General features: G+C 42.5%; 1 protein-coding gene across 10 annotated transcripts in view; it reads right to left on the bottom strand.

Annotated features, from left to right (window-relative positions):
• Positions 1 to 5,961, bottom strand: part of LOC143286029 (uncharacterized) — a 52,340-nt gene extending 46,379 nt beyond the window's left edge. For 8 of the 10 annotated variants that reach the window (XR_013055746.1, XR_013055747.1, XM_076593538.1 and 5 more), the window contains exon 1: positions 5,803 to 5,961. The gene's annotated coding sequence lies outside the window, so the exon portion shown is untranslated. The remainder of the gene's footprint in view (positions 1 to 5,802) is intronic. The other 2 variants (XM_076593541.1, XM_076593539.1) reach the window with 2 other exon arrangements.
• Positions 5,962 to 6,855: the final 894 nt, after the last annotated feature.

Below are 6,855 nucleotides of genomic sequence, written 5' to 3'. Positions count from 1 at the left end.
GCATAATTATGTAGAAAAATTCACTTCGAGAAAAAAAAAATGGGTGGCGCTGTAGTTTAGCGACGCGCTCTCCCTGGGGAGAGCAGCCCGAATTTCACACAGAGAAATCTGTTGTGATCAAAAGAGAAATAAAAAAAAAATTAATAATAATAATAAAAGATCCAATGCGCTATTAGTAAGAAAACGAAGGAAGGATCAAGAGGAGCACATAGAAAGAAAGGGGGAAGGACAAAGGAAGAAAGGATGGAAGCAAAGTAAATAAAGGAAAAATGAATAAAACTAATCAGACAGATCTAAGAAAGACAGCAAGGATGAAAGGAAGCTAAAGGGGATATGAAGCAAACAAAAGAAAGAAAAATGGGGATGTGGGGGTGGTTGGAGCCATGGAATGAAGGAAGGAATGAAAGAGTGACGCATGGAAGGAAGGAAGAAAAACGACAGAAATAAAGAAAGAAAAACAGACACACATGTGGGGCTAAGAAATCGGAGCCCTGTCTGCACAGCAACACTGTGAACAGCGATAACCTGACAAGTGGTGGATACCTCGGCCATAAACAAGACGTGTGCTGCACCCCACTGATAGCGGGTAGAACGTAGCAGTGTTGTCAGACTATAGGGTCACTATGCCTCTTCCCTCAGAAAGAAACCATTTGTCAGACTTCTCCGCCGTGTATCGCTGTGCACGTGCAACATCTCACCACGCCTGCAATGGCCCGAACCGAGTGTTATCCTTCAGTGCATGTAAATCTGACACGATAAGACAAAGATCAAAGAGAGTAATGGAGAATCGTAGTATAGGATCTTTGACCAAAACTCCAGGACTACGTAACATGCGTCTTTACTATTTATAGACAGTACACAGCCCAGCGATTTACCTCCACCTGCTTGCCCCCTTCCCTTATCCTCCAATCGCCAGACGCCATGTGTAAATGCGCGAGATGGCTTGTTGGCCCCCTGCGAACGTCTGATCTTCCGGAACGATCGACACTTGACTTCTCGGGTGGTGTTTTCGTGAGGTCTACACGATTATGTGCTGTGGTGCTACGCTCTTGGAACTGTTGATAACTTGCCGGCATGGTGGAGTGAAAAATTGCTCATCAACCGTGGTAGACTGGCAGCGGATGAGTGGTTCATGGGTTAAATGATAACGATAATATTTCTGCCTTGGGATGCCAGAGATGTTTTTGCATTCGTAAATAATATTCTCGCCTGGTGGAAAAGGTCGAACTTTTGACTTCCTGTAATCATACTATTGCTGAATTCATATATAAAAATATGCCCAAAGTCCCGAGTCCAAAAGAAATTTTGTCATAAGCCGTTTGTCCCAAAGGATATATGTACTAATGTTCGTTTTAAGCAGAACCATACGTGTGTTTTTTCTGTGTGTTCAATACTCTGTGTATCCAACAATCCGTGTTCACAACACTGCGAATTTTAAAAGCTCGTTGTGCGTCAAAGACCATGGGTTCAAAACCCGTTGTATCCGATACCCTATGTGTAAACGAGCTCCTGTGAACTGGAATCTCTGTAAACAAAGCCACATGATTCAGGCAGTCTTTGTAAATAAAGCCCTGTGTGTCCAGGAATCTGTGTAAACAAAACTGTGCATCCAGGAATCATTGTAAACAAAGAAGTGTGCCGAGCAATATTTGTAAACAAAGCTCTGTGTGTCACTGAATCTCTGTAAACACTGAAAGCCACATGATTCCGAAATCATTGATAACAAAGCCGTGTGTCCAGGATATCACTGTAAACAAAGTTTTGTGTGTCAATAAATCTCTGTAAAGAAAGCTGTGTGTGTCCGGGAATCTTTATGAAGTTTGTGTGTAGGAATCTTTGTGAACAAAGCACTTTGTACAAGAATCTTTGTAAACAAAGCCCTGTATCCAGTTATCTTTGTCAACAAATCCCCGTGTTCAGTAATATCTGTAAACAAAGCTGTGTGTTCAGGAATCTTTACATACAAAGCCCTTTGTCCGGGAATCATTGTAAACAAACCCCTTTGTCCAGGAACCACTGTAAAGAAATCCCTTTTTCCAGGAATCTTTATAAGCAAAGCTATGTGTCCAGGAAACTTTGCAAAGCACTGTGTATGTAGGAATCTTTGTAAACAATGTTCTATGTCCAGAAATCTTTGTAAACAAAGACCTTCTGTGTCCAGGAATCTTTGTAAAACAAACCCCTGACCCAGCGATATTTGTAAACAAAGCTTTATCTGTCCAAGATTCTTCGTAAACAAGGACGGTGTATGTATGCATGAGTCTTTGTAAACCAAAAGACCTTATGTGCCCAGGGATCTTTGTAAATAAAGACTTAATGTGTCCAAGAATCTTTGTAAACAAAGTCTTTCTGTGTCCAGGAATATTTGTAAACAAAGACCTTATGTGTCCAGGGGTCTTTGTAAGAAAACCCCTGTACCCACCAATCTCTGTAAACAAAGTTGTATGTGTGCAGCAGTATTTGTTATCAAAGCTCTGTGTGTACGGCAGTCTCTGTTAACAAAACCCTGTGTTCAGGGACTTTTGTAAACAAAGACCTTATGTGTCCAGGGATCTTTGTAAACAATGGGGTCTTTGTAAGAAAACCCCTGTACCCACCAATCTCTGTAAACAAAGTTGTATGTGTGCAGCAGTATTTGTTATCAAAGCTCTGTGTGTACGGCAGTCTCTGTTAACAAAACCCTGTGTTCAGGGACTTTTGTAAACAAAGACCTTATGTGTCCAGGGATCTTTGTAAACAATGTTATGCGTGTTCAAGAATCTTTGCAAATCATTTTTACTTCTTTTTTTCCACCAACATTTTAAATCATGTTTTCTTCACTGCGTTGAAATTGTTCCATCTTTCAGTCTGGCTTTTGTGTTCCAAACAGTCGAAACAATATCAATTCATTGTTTCTGACTCTGACGATATCGGATAAGCTTGTGGACGAACAATCTTGTTCATCTTGCCAAAATATCTGTTGTTTGGTTCACTTGTACAGAATACACTATAATTATCAAGAGCTTGTGCTCGGCTCATGGGCATAATGAGGGTCGTTTGGTAGCCAGTAGTTAAGAATATGATAACATAAAATTCTCTGTTTTAAAAAAGTCCCATGCTATGCAAGATTTGAATTGTGCAGTTTCAAAGACGTGGGCTTGGAGAGAACTGCAACTTTTGGCAGGCGACCAGGACTGAAAACTCCGCGACTGCACAACTGGTGCTGCTGAGTTAGCAACATGCCACGACGCAAATAATTTTGATGTTTCAGGGGGTTGTGGTGGGGGCGTGGGGGGCAAAGTAGATACGAGGTAACGTTTCGCTTGTGCTTTTTGAAGGAGCAATTCTAAACCTTTTATTTATTAACTCCTTTTTTTTTTTAATAAAAAGCGCTTGAAACTATGTGGACAGATGGGTCGAAAGATTTTGTGACAGGTATTGAAAATAAGCGGTTACTGAACTGGACTTTCGTTCCAGATGTCGACGGGCGCACACAGTCGAATGGTTGGAGTATTGGACGTTCAGTCCGAGGATCCTGGATTCCATCCTGGCATCGGCCCCTGGTACCGGGATTGAGTACTCTATGGGGATTTTTCCGATTCTCCAGGCCAAAAATGGTTGTGCACACCTGTGCCTTAATCCCCTTCGTGTGCACACACATGCAGAAGATCAAATGCGCACGTTAAATGATGTATGTCACTGAGAGTTCAGTGAATTACTAGGATTAAAACACGAACATACCCAGCATGAACACCCTCCGAAAATGAACACAGGGTGTCTGCATCGGGGATAAAACGGTCACTCGCGTAAATGTCCATTTACAGGACAGAACGCTGTAGCCAAGAAACGCAGAAGATGAGAAAGAAAAAGAGAGAATAAAGAAGCTGAGGATACGTAATGAGAGAGTTGGCCAAAAGCAGCAAAAGCGAGCAAGCCCAAGTTTCTCTTACAAAACAAGACAACGCGAACTGTACACGAGCTGAAAATGGTAAACGTACCAAATCAAGATTGGAGTCAACCAATTAGTGAAAATCATTCTAACGCACCAGCATGAGGTCGACACTTAAATGAAAACAGCGACGATGATCTCTGATGATTCAGTGATGGCGTCATCACCAGAGTGACAGAGCTGTTTTCGAAAACATGGAAATAAACTGCATAATCTTGGTGTGTTTGGAAATATTTTGTTGATGAACTGGCCCAAAGTTTAGTAATGCTTTATTTTCAGACGAGAGCCTACAAATGGATGATTCGGTCACTCTTACAGTCCAGCTACAAAGTTCCCGCGTCTTGAAGCCTGCTTATTTCATAAACTCTCGAGACCGCCATCATAGCCAACAGGGGACTGGGCATAACTGGCGATAATACTAATAATGATAACGATAATAATCATCGTCGTCGTCATGATAATCATCATCATCATAACATAATAATAAAGTCATCATCTTCTTCTTCATTATACTTCATTCGATCACAGAATACCACTTCCATAAAGCTTAGAATTAACAGAAATAGCACCTGTACAAACAAAAAAATAAATGTTTCTAAGGTGGAAAGAGACAGAAAGAGACCGTCTGGGAGGGGTGGAGGAGAGAGAGAGATGGGGGAAGAGAGAGATATGCAGAAAGACAGAAAGGCACGCGCACACAGAGAGAGAGAGAGATAACACACACACACACACACACACACACACACACACACACACACACACATCTCTCTCTCTCTCTCTCTCTCTCTCTCTCTATACATATATATATATATATATATATATACGTGTGTGTGTGTGTGTACGCACACAGGGACAGAGAGACAGACACACTGTTACCAAGACAAACGGGAAGACAGACAGACAGGGACACACAGAGAGACAAACAGAGCATCGTCAACAAAATATCAGACAATCCAGTCAGAAATGGTTGTTTTGTAATGCCCAGCAAAACGACGAGAGAAAGTAAGGAAAAAATGACTGAGGGAGATAGACAACACTTGAAAAAGAGAGACGGACATGCAGACAGTCGAACGGAGCATTGCCTACAAACATCAAGAGTGTGATGCCCGCAAAAAGATGACAGGAAGAAAACAGTCTGACGGACACACTGACAAGTTGGACACAAACACAGAGAAGGAAGGAAGGAATTTTTGTTTAATGTCCCGTCACACATATCGGTGATTGAAGACATTTTGTAAAAGTATTTATGAATACATCTGAGTATTATCGGTTAGAAGGGGTGGGAGATGTGGATGAATGGAGGGTTTGGGGAAACTGGGCAAATGAGGGTAAAAATGTGGGTGAAATTTGAAAGAAAAACAAAACAAACAAACAAAAAAACAAAAAAAAACCCTCTAAATACAGTTACAGGAAATTACACAGAGAGATCAGCCTCAAAATATCAAAGTATTCAACTGGATCTATAGAAGGCAACGCCATCCCACACGAAGTGTGTCCGACCATGACACTTTCGATTCCGACATGGACCAAGATAAACAATTTTTCTGTTGTCACTTTGGTAAACAGAAACGCCGGAGTGAGTTCACCACTCGAATTTCAATAGCAATAACCAAAACAACCTAACATGGACGGACAACGCACTGAATTCAGCTGCACAGTTCATGCTCGATATTTCGTACATCTAAAATAATAACAATGATGATAAATTGTAAACTTATCGCTGCTAAAATGTCACCTGTGTCCAGCAATATCCACAACATTCAACGTTTTGATGTAAGCTGTCGTCTGCTCACCTAAACAAAATCTCCACAACAAACCACGTTCAGTCACTCAAACAGGCCACAAATTTCAACAAAACAAGCAGATGTACTCACGAATTTTGTTCTTGACTTTGTCCGAAACCCCGAAATTCAGTTTAGGCGACCTAAATCGTGCAGATGTTGTTCAGTTGGTGCTGCGTGTTCCCCGAAGCCCACCTCGACTTGCTGACACCAACACAACCTCACTCTTCCGCGGACCAGTCCACTTCCACGCCCGGAACGGGGGTGGTAGGTTAGACGAAAAGTTCTCTCCCTCTCTTTTCTGGCACGACGTCAAGGTCTTGAGGAAAGCAGAAAAGATTCACTTTGGGCCAGTTCATCAACAAAATTTCCAAATACACCAAGATTATGCAGTTTACTTCCAAGTTTTCCAACTATTCGAACGAAAAATGAAAACAGATAAAAAGTGTATCGAGTGTTTTGCAGCGGCGTGAAAAACCACTGTACCAAAAAAAAGCACAGCTCTTCAATTTTTAACCTGTCTCCCCTTGGGACAGGAGTGGACTTGCCCTGAAAGGATTCCCGTGCCGGAGTCGTGGGGCTCACCTGCCTATACAAGGAGAAGACGGCAGGTGAGAGAGGCGAGTGCCACGAGAACTGATGAGGAGGCAGCACTGACAGCAGCAACACACAGCAGCAACTTTTACTTTTACCTCTGTGTGTGTGTGTGTGTGTGTGTGAGACGGTGAGAGAGAGAGAGAGAGACGGTGTGTGTGTGTGTGTGTGTGTGTGCGTGTGTGTGTGTGTGTGACGGTGTGTTTGTGTGTGAGAGAGAGAGAGAGACGGTATGTGAAAGAGAGAGAGACGGTATGTGAAAGAGAGAGAGAGAGAGAGAGAGAGAGATTGAGACGGTGTGTGTGTGTGTGTTTGTCTGTGTGTGTCTGAGAGAGAGAGAGAAAGAGAGAGAAAGACGGTGTGACATGTGTGTGTGTGTGTGTGTGTGTGTGTGTGTGTGTGTTCGGCGGGGTTTCATTTTGCTTCCTTGAGTCAATCCGGGCTACCGTTCGCACTCTCTCTGTTTAGGTCTCTCAGTACCAGTCACTTGCGCTCTCTGTCACACACACACACACACACACACACACACACACACACACACACACACACACA

Source organism: Babylonia areolata, chromosome 9, assembly GCF_041734735.1.
Source record: "Babylonia areolata isolate BAREFJ2019XMU chromosome 9, ASM4173473v1, whole genome shotgun sequence".
NCBI classification, from domain to species: Eukaryota; Metazoa; Mollusca; class Gastropoda; order Neogastropoda; family Buccinidae; genus Babylonia; species Babylonia areolata.
Note: the sequence above shows the minus strand (reverse complement) of the source record. Positions and strands in the feature narration are given on the sequence as shown.